Source organism: Lepeophtheirus salmonis, chromosome 3 (assembly GCF_016086655.4).
Source record: "Lepeophtheirus salmonis chromosome 3, UVic_Lsal_1.4, whole genome shotgun sequence".
In the NCBI taxonomy this organism is placed as follows: domain Eukaryota; kingdom Metazoa; phylum Arthropoda; class Copepoda; order Siphonostomatoida; family Caligidae; genus Lepeophtheirus; species Lepeophtheirus salmonis.
Window position 1 is genome coordinate 42,232,329 of NC_052133.2, and position 14,007 is coordinate 42,246,335.

The following is a 14,007-nucleotide window of genomic DNA, read 5'->3' on the forward strand; positions in this document are numbered from 1 at the left end:
CCGTCATTAGATCAAAATAACATAACACGTTGATTAAGGGAGGGTCTAAATTGTGGGAAAAAATAACGGCATGGCTTAGGAATGACCTCTTAATGGTATTGTACCTAAATCCGCAAAATTCCACTCACAATTTTGAGTTTAAAACAAACGGCAGATTTAAGATATGAAAAGTAAAAGAAATCAATCAGTAACTAACACACTGTGTTCTTCTTTAGATATGAAAGAAATGTTCCCTAAAATCTCACAATACTTTTCTTTTGAGCTATGTCATCAAGGTTGTGGATTGCAAAAATGGTGGCGGGATGTATTACCCCCACAAACTTGATTTTAACTTCAAAGTTAAAATAAGCAAATTAATATAAACTGATTGATAAATGTATCATTCTTAACTGCATGATGACAGTTCAGAGTTAATCTAAATTTGAATGAGAGCTGCGGCAGATAATATTCTCCAAGGCACCTAAAACTGCAAAGTCTAGGGTGTTAAGGTCAGGGATGGAGAAGGCCATATGTAGGCTGACCAGAAATATGCATTATTGTTGCTGCATAAATTTTGGTTCTTGTTGGCAATATGAAAGGTGTACTCCCTAATATAATTCTTGATGTTTAAGGCAGTCCAGATGGGGATGCCAAAGGGCTTTCCAGCATTATCAGTTCCAAAACCGGAACGGAGAAGATCGCTCAAGTCCTATTTTTTGTTTTGTTTTTACTCCGATATTTTAAAACCTAAAGATTTGGAATAAAAACTAAACTTATTTACTTTGTTTCAGCTGTCATTTGACGTGTAATGATAGCTTTATTTGAAAATTAAGGGAATAATATCATACTAACGTGCTTCTGTAAGTCGAGAGTCCCTACTCTGCATATTAATAATATAATAATTAATTATTGATTAAAATGAAATGTAAAGTCGTTCATTGAGGCTGTAAGGTATCAAATAATGGACTAATTTTGTTTGACAAAAAGTCATGGACTAATACAATAATTAGAAAAAATAGATATTGACAAAAAATATATATCTTTTTTCTTTCATATAATAGATATATAAGATATGTTCGCTTATGTCTTATTATAGAGGCAATAGACAGATTTACTACAACAATAACAACACACAAAACTAAAAAATGACAGGACAAACACAAAACAAATGACTTGAGACTTTTTTTTCTACAAATAAATAAACAATAGATCATTGCCATTTGCTATCATGATAATAATCATCATGCTAAGTACTATTTAACAAAAATAATTGTTCATTTAAAAAAACTTTCCAGGAACAAAAAAACAATACTTGAAATAAAGTTTTAATTTTCTAAATATTAAATATGTATATATATTTGAATTTTTGAACAAAAATAGTATGAGGGTAGTTAGATATATCTGCTCTGAAATAAGTATGTTTGATATACATTAGGGAGTTTCGAAAATAAAGATCTAAACAAATGTATATTCCTTATACATTTCGAAGTCTATTTAACCTAAATGTCACTTCTTTCAAAATTATATTCTCTTTTAACAAAAAATGAAATCCCGAGAACATTCCAGAACAAAATAATTTTTTATTACTGTATTACTGTTTTTACAGTGAGTATACGGGATTGTCTGAATCATTCGACCTAGACAAAAAAACTTTGTTTTAAAAATATATACAGTTTGGAACAATGAAATCCAGGGATTCAAATTTCCGGATCAGTCAAGCAGATATGATCACTAAATAACCCAATGCTTTTTTGTGGTGATAGATACATATAAAAACCCCACCATGGAGTCAATAAAAGAAGATTTAAAGCCTATTACTTCAAAAGCAGAACACGGGTACGCTGTTGGTATGCTTTTCGTAAACAAGGATCTGGATAAAAGCAATACTGAAGTCTTAAAGATCACAAGGATCCCAGGGGAGTGATTACTAGGAAGGAGGTTCCCTATCACAGCAGATATTTGGCCTGTTAACTACCCCAAACTGATGGATTATTTTGTGTGGAAGAACCTTGATTCATAGGTAAACAGATGTTCTTACATCACTTAGAAGTCTCTGATTGACTCCATCGTCCTGGATTGCAACAATTTAAATTGTGTTACAGTTTCCAGGGCCTGCACGTAGTCCAGGAACCAAGTCGAGGTCGTTATTGAGGCTAACGGATGCTATATTGACTGAGATTTTTTCTCAATAACTATATCTGCTCCTCAGTTTATTCATAAGTCTTACAAGAAAGACTCTTTTAAATTAATTTAAAGAAGATTGATCAAAATTGCCGGTTTTTATTATTATACCCTGTAAGTTTTACTCCTCCCCTCTTTTATTTTTTAAGGTGACACACTGAGCTTTTGTTACACACAGTCGTTGCTACATTCTTATTTCTTAGATCAGTGGTTCTCAACCCTTTTTTACCACTTGAAAGATATTGATTTAACCCAAGTACCAGCACAAATCATTATTAGATTCAATGACAGGGGCGTCTACAGGATTATATTTTGGAAAGGGTTTTGTTTTTTAGATATTTTTTTTATGGGTAAAAAATTTCAAAAAAAAAAAAATTTCGATAGAAAAATCAAAAAGTCATAACTATTCAAAAAAAATAATATATTTTTTGAAAAAATATTTCAAAAATCATCCAGATCTATTGTAAAAAAATTAAGTTTAAAAAAAAAAAAATCTACTCTCCCATAAAAAAAAAATATTCCTGTGGTCGCCCTTGATTACTCTCTTCCATTTCACGCCTCTGTATTGAAACACCCTAAAGTATATAGATATATTTGCTTAGTCATATATTATATTCATTTAAAATCAGAACAGGAATAAATTTATGATTATATGTAAAATAACTGTGAACCTCATATTAAGAATATTCTATATCAAACGCACAATATACCTACATATGTTAATAAATATATAAGAAAAACTGTCAGAAACAGGAGCTTCTTGTCTCTAGATTTAAATATTTTTTAATCTTTAATTACGCGTATTCAACTGAACAGAACATAAAAATGCTTGGTTTTTGAAAGAAAATTTCATATAATAAATTTTTTGGAAAATATCTTTCAAAAATCCACCGTTGTAAACAAAAAATTAAAAAAAAAAAAAGAATCTACAACTGTTTACAAAAAAATAAAATTTTTCTAAAAAAGAAAATCAAATATCAAATATCTATAGCTTTTAACAGAAAATTAAATTTTATAGAAAAAAAAAATAGAAAAACAAAATTTTTTGAAATATAAATTTTATAAATTAAATAAAATTTGATATTTTTGAAAATAAAAAAATCAAAGTTAAATTTTATAGTAAAGAGGAAAAATAACTTAATTTTTTTTTTTTTGGGGGGGTAGAGTTACAGCCCCTCCACTCCACTGCCTGCGGACACCCCTGTAATATTCATATATTTTTTCCTTTTAAAAAACTCTCGAATGATCTTTTCCAAAATGAAATTAGGATTCCAAGTTTGTATGGATATTGGTCCTTTCAGTAGTAAAGAAATTAAATGAATTGATAAAACTTAGTCATCGTTTTAAAATTCAGACCCTATGAAAAAAAAATTGGATTCTATTTTGCCGTGATATTTCAACTTTCATTATTTTCATAAGTGTGACTTCATCCATTACTCATTTGTAAATAAAACATGACGCCATATATAGGTCGAAAAAAGTAAACAAACAAAGATACAGTTTAAATAAACGAGTTAAAATGATAAATGTGAAACCTTGACGTCACAAGGCATTAAACGTGAATATAAAAAGTCCTGATTTCCTATGTAATTACCTCATTTTATCAATTTGTATACACATATTATCACTATTCAGGGAGCAAATCTATCAATGAAGCCAAACTTTTTAGATCAGGAAGAATTCTCTTTAATATATAATAGTAAAATTAAAAATGCTTTACTAGCTGGAGATGCATCAACAAGCAAATTCGTCGATTATTATTTATTAATTTTCTATTAAATAAAGTTAAAACATGCACATTGAATAGCAGTCATAATTATAGTTTTGTAAAATATTACTAACAACACGGTGTTATCCTTCCAACTCCACCGATTATATGTTAAGAAATATTATTAAAAAATAATAAACATTTTATATACTTGCTATAGATGCAAATAGTACTGCATTGTGTGGTTATGAGTGGATTCTTACAGATTTAAAAAAAAAAAGAAATTCTAAGGTTATAAGGATTTTAGAAGCTGAGAAATTTTTGCCAAATTGACAGGAATGCAAGGGGTATGATCATGGGGATCTGAATGAGTTAGGCATCAGAAAGGGAGGACTAACCGACGGGGGGGATACGGCTAGGTGGACGGGACTGCACAGAGTGGGGACACTAGACTTACATGAGCATTTATTCCGTTATTTTTATTTACAAAGTCTCATTACACAATTAAAATACAGTTGAAACATAATTTAGTCAGGTTTGTTTTTATCTCATGTTTGTAAGTGTAAAAATATGGGAGCAACAACAACAACAAAAAAAAATGGCAGAACATGTGCGATCTTTTCCACGCCAATGTCAGTACCGAAAAGGCTGTAAACACCCTTGGTATCTTCATATGGACTGTCCACAACATCAATAAGTCAATTACAGGTCGACAAAGAAATGAAGGGCCAACGTTTCTACATGAACAATTTGGCTGACTTCTCTCCTGCCCTTTTGTGACCTTTTTCCAGCCCTGACCTTAACTCCCTGGACTTTGCAGTTTAGAGTGTCTTTTATAAGAATGCCAGGCATACTTCCCATCCAAATTTGGATTCATTCCTATCTACAATTATGACAGTGTGGTAAACCATGGATACAGTTTTCATCGTTAATATCTCCCAATCTATTCACCGGCGGGTTGAAGCTGTTATTGCTTATGAAGCAGAACAAATTGAATAAAAAATATAGTAAAATTTAGTATTTAAACCAATCACAAATTATTACTAGTTTATTTTCATAATTTAATAAATATCACGTTTTTCGTAATTTAGTCATGCTACTGAAAGTTTTGAGTTCCCAGTCTGTCGAAGCCACTTTGTCTATGAAATTGTATGAATGCAAAAAGTCAACATATTTTGATCAAGAATTGGATTGCCTTTAATGGCATTGTCACTTAATATCCAAAACTTACAATCTTCATTAAAGCAATTAATCGATAGGTATTTAGAAAATTATTCTTTCTGCCTTTTTTTTACTTGGTCTTAAGCCAGAAGTAGATAAAGGACACACTAAAAAAAATAATTAGCTGTTTTTGCCCCTCAACAATTAATTACCGATTTATTGGTACATCCTTATTACTAACCTTTACTTACCGAACCAACCTAACATGTATCTTATGTTCGAGTAATCTGACTTTTATTCTTTTTGATAATGTATACGTAGTATCACGTTGTAGAAAAATCACTTTTTTCTAAAATGACATACAATTGAAAAATATTTATTTCTAGTTGCAATGCATGGATACAAAATGGGTGGATTTTATTCGTAGCAATAATAATTAATCATCATTAACCATAACATAAACACATTTAACTAACAGAATAGCCCTTGGATGAAATGTGCAAGTTTAACTGAATCACAAGGTAAATATATGAAAATTTAGTAATGCTCCTAACAATAATGCATGCCCGTGTTACACCACCGTATTGCAGTACTTTTGGGATACCAAGGTTCTAATTTACTATACTTTATGAGCATTTGTTTAGTTTTTAAAGTCCAATTACGTCTTACAAATACTGGATCCCTGATGACCTTACCTCAAAAAAATTTAAGTCAGAAAAGTATGCCTTATAAAACATAGCAAGAATAAAAATATTTATTTGTATTTTTAAATTGCAAAAGATTGAATAAAGGGACTAATATTAACTGATTTATTATACATATCAAAAAATTTATATATATACCCATATCTGTATTCTTTTAGAAACTTAATATCTAATTATGAGAACTAATTAAATTTAAAATAAAACTTGGCTTTAAGAATATTCGACGCTTTCTGTGACATCTTTAAGGATAACTATAATATTTTAATTCATGTTCTTTGGCCTCCCTTAAATTATTGTTTTCTTGGCTTCTTAAAAAATTTCAAACTCATATTTTTTGCTAGGAATGATTCCAATTAATACCAGATAGTTACATTTGTATCAAATATGGCCCAAATGAGTGAAGATTTTTTTCTAATGGGCAATGTTATGTTTGCTTTAAATTTTCAAAAGCTGTTACCATTATTCATTAAGTCTTGAAGATAGAATATCTATGTAAAATCCATGTAAAATCAAGTTAAATTAGCTTAATATAATATATGTAACGTTGCTTGATATTGTTTTTTAAACTATAGTTGGGTCGAAACTAGATCAAAACATACAGTTTTGAATAAAAGAACAGTTTTGTTAACCACAATAGAAGCCAAGAGAAAGGCTATAATCAAAGAGTACCTGAAGGGCAAATCTCGAACAGCAATCTTGAGGAACCTGAAAAGCCTGGAGGTCAATCCCATGGTCATCAAGAGAACCATTGAGAGGCACAAAGAGAATCAATCCTTGAAGGAAAACCCCAGATGAGCCAGACCAAGGTCTAAAATGAGGCCCGAAGACATCTAGGCAGCCAAGGCAAGGATTTCAAGAAATCCCAGGAGAAACCGTACCAAGATAGCCAAGGAGGTTAACATGAGCGCAACAACAATGATATACCTTATCCGAGATGACCTTAGGATATACCACTACAAATTGAAAAGGAAACATCACCTTTCAAGCAAGGTCAAGGCTAAAAGACATGAGAGAAGCAATGCCATAGACGCTAAGGACTGACACGGCTCCCATAATTGTGTGCAATGATGAGAAGCTTTTCACTGTGAAACAGGCTTTAATCTCCTAAATGATCGGTTTCTGGCCAAAATAGTTGAGCTGGGTGACCATGGAGTCAACAGAGTGCAGAATCCACAGTCTGTAATGGTATGGGAGGGTGTTACTGAGACGCAGATGTACCCCTTAGTGTTTGTGCCGGCCAGAGTGAAGATTGACACCAAGGAATACACCATCACCATCCTGCAGAATAGTATTGATCCCTGGGCCCAACAGCACTTCCTACAGAATGGTGCCCCCTTCCACACATCGAGAGAGACGCAGTAGTGGTGTAAGGGCAATTTGAGTGGCTTCAAAGGCAAGAAAGTCCGGCCCCCACGAGCTCCGACTAAAACGTGATGAATAATTCCTTTCCAGAGAGACTTCGGGCTAGGCTAAGGATGCCCATTTATTATGAAAGTTATGTCACATGTTTTTGAAACTTGGCCTATAATTATATATAAATTATTTAATACCGAAGTATTACTTTAAAAAAACATTTAACAGAACTGTCTACGGACCCTGTAAATAGAAAGTCATTAGAAGTGCCTTTCTTCATAAAAAAAACTTAGAGATACGCTGAGGATTTGTTCGGGAGTTATTAGTGTAAGAATTTGTTGGCCTCCGACTAGAGTTGAGGATCGACATCAGAGTTACATTAACATCTGTCCTTGTTCGATAAAGATTGGGGTTTGTGCATATATCCTTCCTCCCATAGTGGCTTGTAGGTAATTTAATATTTTTCCATAAAAACTAATTTGATTATTTTATACAGTTATAATCTTAGTCTTCCAATGTAACTTTTTGATTTACTTATGTTGGACCCGTAAATACAAAAGCTTGCAAGAATGATCTTTCTCAAAATGGAATCTGAAATACAATTTTTTTTTCTTCCAGGAGCTCTTGTCAACTTCTTTTTTCAAATTACTAAGATCACTCCTTTGAAGGCAACGCCAATTGCCTTTAATTTAGAAAAAATACTTTGTTACAATGAAAAATTAGATTTTATTAGAAAGGGGCTACATTGGACCCCAATACAGTTACATAATGTTACAAAAACGTTGAACATTTCTCCTTTTCCAGATTTTTCTTCCAAATTATTTTTTTGTTAATTCACAACATATACATATATGAAATAATTATTTGTTTCAAATAACAGAGTAATGATAGAAGGTAAATTAATGTTTTATTTATGGAGGTTATTAATCATCATTAACGATAATATGAATAAGTTTAATATTTTAAACCCTGTGTGCCTAGCTAGAGATCATTTCCTAACGTGCTAAAATTACTCTATGGTATACTACGAAGTAGTTTTGTTCAGTACCTCGGTACTATTGTAGTATCGGGGTACTGTCGTGTTAAAAATGGTACTTTATCAAATTTGTAGTGTAATCGGTACTTGTTACGCAAGAGTGCTTACAAAATCATTTTGCACTCGAAAAGTTGGGCTGAAATTGAATTTGATTTACCCCCCTACTAATAAAATATTATTTTTCAAGTATGGGTATAGCAACTCCCCTCCTTTGCGGACTACTGGTATCAAAAATGATCCCAGCTGTTTTTAAAGACTGCAAATGACCAAATTGGCAAACAAAATTATTTAAAAATCCAAGTCTTTTTTTTATGAATAATACTATTAAATATACGCTGGAACGACGGTGCTATACTATTACACCTTCCTTCACAGACTGCTGGTATAAAAAAGATCCCATCAAACTTACAAAATTATACTGAACATCCAAACAAGGATGTTTGAGTCTGTTCTGATTTATATAGTTATAATACAAGTATTTAATTGATACGAGATTAAAATAATGTACTCTTATAATATGTCGGAGTACATTTTTGTACAAGTTAAATGATCCTACTGTACCCGGTGTTAGCTGAAACTGTTTTAGGATAATAAAAAAAACTGTTGTTCCAATACATGCTTAAAAACAAGTGTTTGAACATTAGATAATATTTCATAGCAGGATCGAAATGGTATAAAAAATGACACCAATGACGTTCTAATGATAAAGAACATGTTCAAAGTACCTCACCCCAAACCAAAATCCTGCGGACGTCCTTGACAATGGATATGAGTTGCCCTTAGTATTTATATAAAGAAAGATTTGTGTACTGCTACAAAATATTGGTGCGTGACATTACTACATAATGCATCAACATCAAACTAGGCCTTTTATTATTTATTTTGGCTCGAATGTTTGTGTCAATTTATACATACACAAAATACAATGTTAATGCTTTAAAAATGAAATGGGCAGTCAATAAAGATATGAAGGACTACTATAACGCTCAAATAGAGAGTCCATAAAATACTTCACTCCCCCCCGCTTAAAAAAACAACTCACTTTGCTGCTGGTCTCAACTCTTTACATTTAAACGTAATTTATTAATAAAAAAAATAGTAACTTGCTAATGGACATAGGCGATAAAAGGAAAAAAAAGTCATATAATTGCGAAAATTAATGGAATGATAATGATTTATGATTGTGGTAGGACCTGAGGTTAGAATGGGATGGTAACAATTTACATACATATAACGATACATTGGTTGTTACCATTTTGGTACTTGTTGGTCAAAATACATACAGGTCTGTTTTATACTTTCATTGATAGAATATATGTATTTAATTATACCTTTATATTCATTCCTTAAACAGCTGCCCTGTTTTTGTCCATATATGTATGTTTTGCTTTTATTAAATAATAAGATCCATACAAAAAACATTTTTTACTTCTTTACAGGGCCCTATAATCTATACTAGTCGGGGTTAAGAGTGGGTCAGAATAATTCTAGAACTCAAGGACTTGTATCTTTCGGTAAGTAAATTTACCCCCTCCCGACTCAACAAAAAAAAAAATAGGATTTACATTATTTAGCGACTAAAGGTTCTTACCCGAATATTAATCATTTATTTATCAATATTTACGGGTAGTTTTCTGTGGCGTCATCAGTCTGTAAAATTCAACATAAAATGTATTTGATTACACCATACAGTTACAAATTTGTGATTCAAATTGACAAACTATATATTTTATTATAATGCCGCTAACTTTTACACCTGTGCTTCTCAAACTTTTTGACTCACAGTGATATCGTATGTGAACCTGTAACTTATGATTTTGGTTTAATGTAATAAGTAGAACAAATAATGATTTGATTTAAGACGTTTCAGGACCATGAACAATGGAGGTTATTTCAAAATATATTCTTTGAATATTCACATTGAAATATTTTGTTTCCAAAAAAACGATATTTTTTGAAAAACTTTAAACATGTTTTCGTTGTTGTTTGTTGATACTTGTTAAAAATCTTTTCCCGCCCATATTATGGAACTTATTTCAAATTGTTTGAAAGAAAAACAACGAAAACAGTTTTAACCCAAAATTTATAATATTTAAGATTCAAGGGTTATTTTTTATAGATATATTTCTAATTAACCATTTACTTCTCCAACGTCTAATTTTGTACATGAAAAATACCTAACTTTGAAAGTGTGTATAAATAGTATTGAACAATACATATGAACAATCCAAATATAGATAATTAGCTGATGAAATAATCTATATGTTCAGGAATAAATTTTTTTATTTTTTTATTTACTCAAAGTGAAGAATCAAAGCAAAATATCAAACATCAAACTCAGCTCCAAGACCAATTACATAAGGATTTTCGAACATTGAATAAAGTAATTATCTTTGGCAAAGTTTTGGATACAACCATTTGCATCTTTACCTAACTTGGGTAAAGCAGAGATATTAAAATTGTGTTTATTTATGTTTGTAAAATGAGTCCACCAAAAAAAAAATACTATTACTATTTTTTTACAATACTCATATGAGTTACAATTCTAAGAATTTATTAAAATCTATCTATGAATTATATAGCTAGGCATTAATGGGTTAAGTCAGAAGCCCCAATATCTAAGACATGGTCCGTACAGACTCGAACTGTGATTGGCAACGGTACACCAATCATGGTACTGTAATCATGGTTCAACGATATGGTACGGTATTCTTAATAATCAATTATTCATAATTAAATTTGTAGATATAATATTTTGGTTTTTGATTGATTATCATATTCCAAATCGTTTTTAATGATATCATTTGTTTTCTTTTTTTCAAAATAAAATTTGTATAAATATAACATTTTATGATGTATGAAATTTACAGAATAATGGAAAAAGCATTTTTTTTTAGTGTTAAGAATAATACGAAAGGCTTTGCTTTATTGTTTCAGACCATCAATAACAATATAAATTATGTATTATATCATGAACTGTCATTATCAAACAGCAATTTTTACCGTCCCAGCCCTACACAACAATAATTTTCATTCTTCGTACAATTTGAACATTCTCTTATTCTCAAATTGTAAACTCTAGTTAAGACTGCATATTCAATTTTATTTTATATTTGAAGGGAAGTTACTTTTAGGCAAAACTTTTATCATTTATGTAATGCAAAGTTTTTTGGAAAACTTGATTTATTTTATTATCAAAATATAGATTATTTTTATAAAATAGTTTTTTTTCTCTGTTGTGAATAATTCAAAATTTTGACTGCGTAGCTTCGTAATTTTTTTTTTTGCAACAGCCACTATCTTTTACATAAAATATTAGTAATGTTTTCCTAACATTACATCCAAAAGATTCAAAAAATATCCCATTTTCTTCACGATTCGATTTTATTTATTTATGAGGACAGTCCTGGCTGTAGTTAACTAATACTCAGGGATAAATAAATTCCCCTACCCCCACTATTTTAATATAAATTTAAAAAAACAAATCCTAATTGAAAAGCTTTTATTTTGTTTTGACAAGTTGAAATCAACACTATCTTATCCTAATTTTTTTTGAAAGTACTTAATTATATAGATACGTAAAATAAAGCCTATTTTAGGGCAAAGTAAAGTGTGATTTTCTTCCCCTTCTCTAAGTACCTACGACTTAAATTTGTATCTTATTTACTCAAATCTCCGAAATGACATAAAAAGTATAGAATAAGCCCCATAAATTTATATTTTATAGTGTTGTTCGGTATACCAGGACAATTGTAATACCGGAGGACTGACATTTTAAAAATGGCAGTATACCAATAAAATATTGGAACCGCTTCTTGCAAATAAAATTGTTTTCCAATGACATAACCCCATCAAATTAATCGGCTACAAAGTTGTGCTTTATAAAACAATGTCATAATGAAAATTGTCTTTAATAACGTGTTAAAATTCTAAACCTAGTCCCTTCTCCCTACTCGAAACAAAAACTTGGAAAGAAGCCCATGTCAATATTCAAAAGTAATACAATGGTCTTTCTAATGTTAATTGATTATGGAATTTTCGTAAAATACATGAAAGATGCGGAAAGGTGGTTGAGCCACTTGTCATTTTTTGCCGAATTACTCTTTTTGTAGAAGAAATATTGAGTTCTGACTTTTGTCTTTGCAAAGTTCAGATCAATATTCAACTTTTAATACTATTAAGATTAAAATTTTAATTAAAAAATTTAAAGAAGGTCAATCTTTGGTAAAAATTCCAGTTAGACTTTTTTTAAATATTAAACACAATATGTTTGGGCCCTTTTTTACTTGGATATATTATTGTTTGTTGTAAAAGAAAAAACGATTCAAGCAGGAAAATAAAAAATACTGTCTTTATTCCAGGTATCTGGAGTTCCATGTATGTGCCAATTCACTTGTAGCTACTCTTTGACTTTGAAAGAAAAAAATGAGAGCATCGCTTTGGAGAAGTTTGTAGTGTTACAAAGAGACTATATTGAAAAAAATAATTAAAAAAATATGAAAAAATGTATCTTTCTTAGGAAATAAACTTTTCAGACAACCCTCGTATATAACACATGAGTGTGAACAAACTTTCAAAATACAGCTGTCAATATTTCATGACAAACTAATCTGATCTTTAGTTTGTGAGTTATTGTTCTAACAGTGACTCTACGTAAGTTATTTCCAAGACGTTGGATCAAAATTTATTTTTTGCTTTCATTTTACACTTTGTCTTTATCGGAAAAAATACCGTTCAAGCTCAGCGATAGCTTACAAAGTGTTTTGAGAATCCGTTTCAAAAAATAAATGAATATAAGAATAATTTTAATTTAACAACTGACAACTTTGAAAAGAATAAACGTGTTTCCTTTGTTAAGGCCAGGACTTTTCATCCCTTGTGGTACATTTATGCACCTACCCTCTAAGTAATGTTGTATAAAGTATTTTTACCTTCTTTTTTTTTGTTCATTTGTATGTAAGTACATACATAGGTACAAGCCAATATCTAAGTAAGTAAGTAGTATGTATTTAATAATATTTCTATCTATGTATGTATTTAGCCTGAGTTCGTTCGTAACATGATACTCTTTTCAACTATTTTTTTTCTTCTTCTTCAAAATAATATAATAATATATATATTAATTGAAGTTATTGCTATGAACTAAAAATTCATTTATGTAGTCTTAATATTCATAAAATGTATAGGTAGATAAGTTAACAAATACGTGAGTATATAAAAGTAAGACAATGATTGACAAAAGTGTATGAATGTATGTACTCGTATTTGCAAACAAAAGTATATAGCAGGTGTGCCCATTATGTCATCATACGTAAATATCTCTTATTTTCGTAATACATAATATAAGCAGAAGTAGTAAAAAAAATTTCTCTTGTTTTGACTTTAAAACTAATCAATTATATATTTCGTAGTTTATTTGTTCCTTCAAATTGAGTTGAGTAATTCTGATTAATTTCAATCATGGGCTTAGAGATGTATTTGTTCATAATTTTTTTTACCCATAGTGTAGCTTTAATGGTATTTTGTCCCATCATGAAACAGTTTAAAATTGAAACACGATATTGTTTTTGAGCACAATAACTCACAAACTAAAGAACAAATTGTCATGAAATTTTGACCACAGTATTTTGAAGGTCAGTACTAAATGAAAATGAAGTGAATTGAAAAAAAAAAGCAAAGCCTCATCTATTTGTTGAAGTTAGGAATTTTCCGCCCATATGCTATGCTTTTGGAGGTAGAATATGAATTACTTTAATAAAGAACATTTAAAATAGCAAAGCATTATAATTATATCCAAATTCATGAATATATTTATGATTTCACATTTTTAAATCTATCTACAACAAAGATAGGCGAGGATTCTACTTTTCGAATGAGATGTTAAC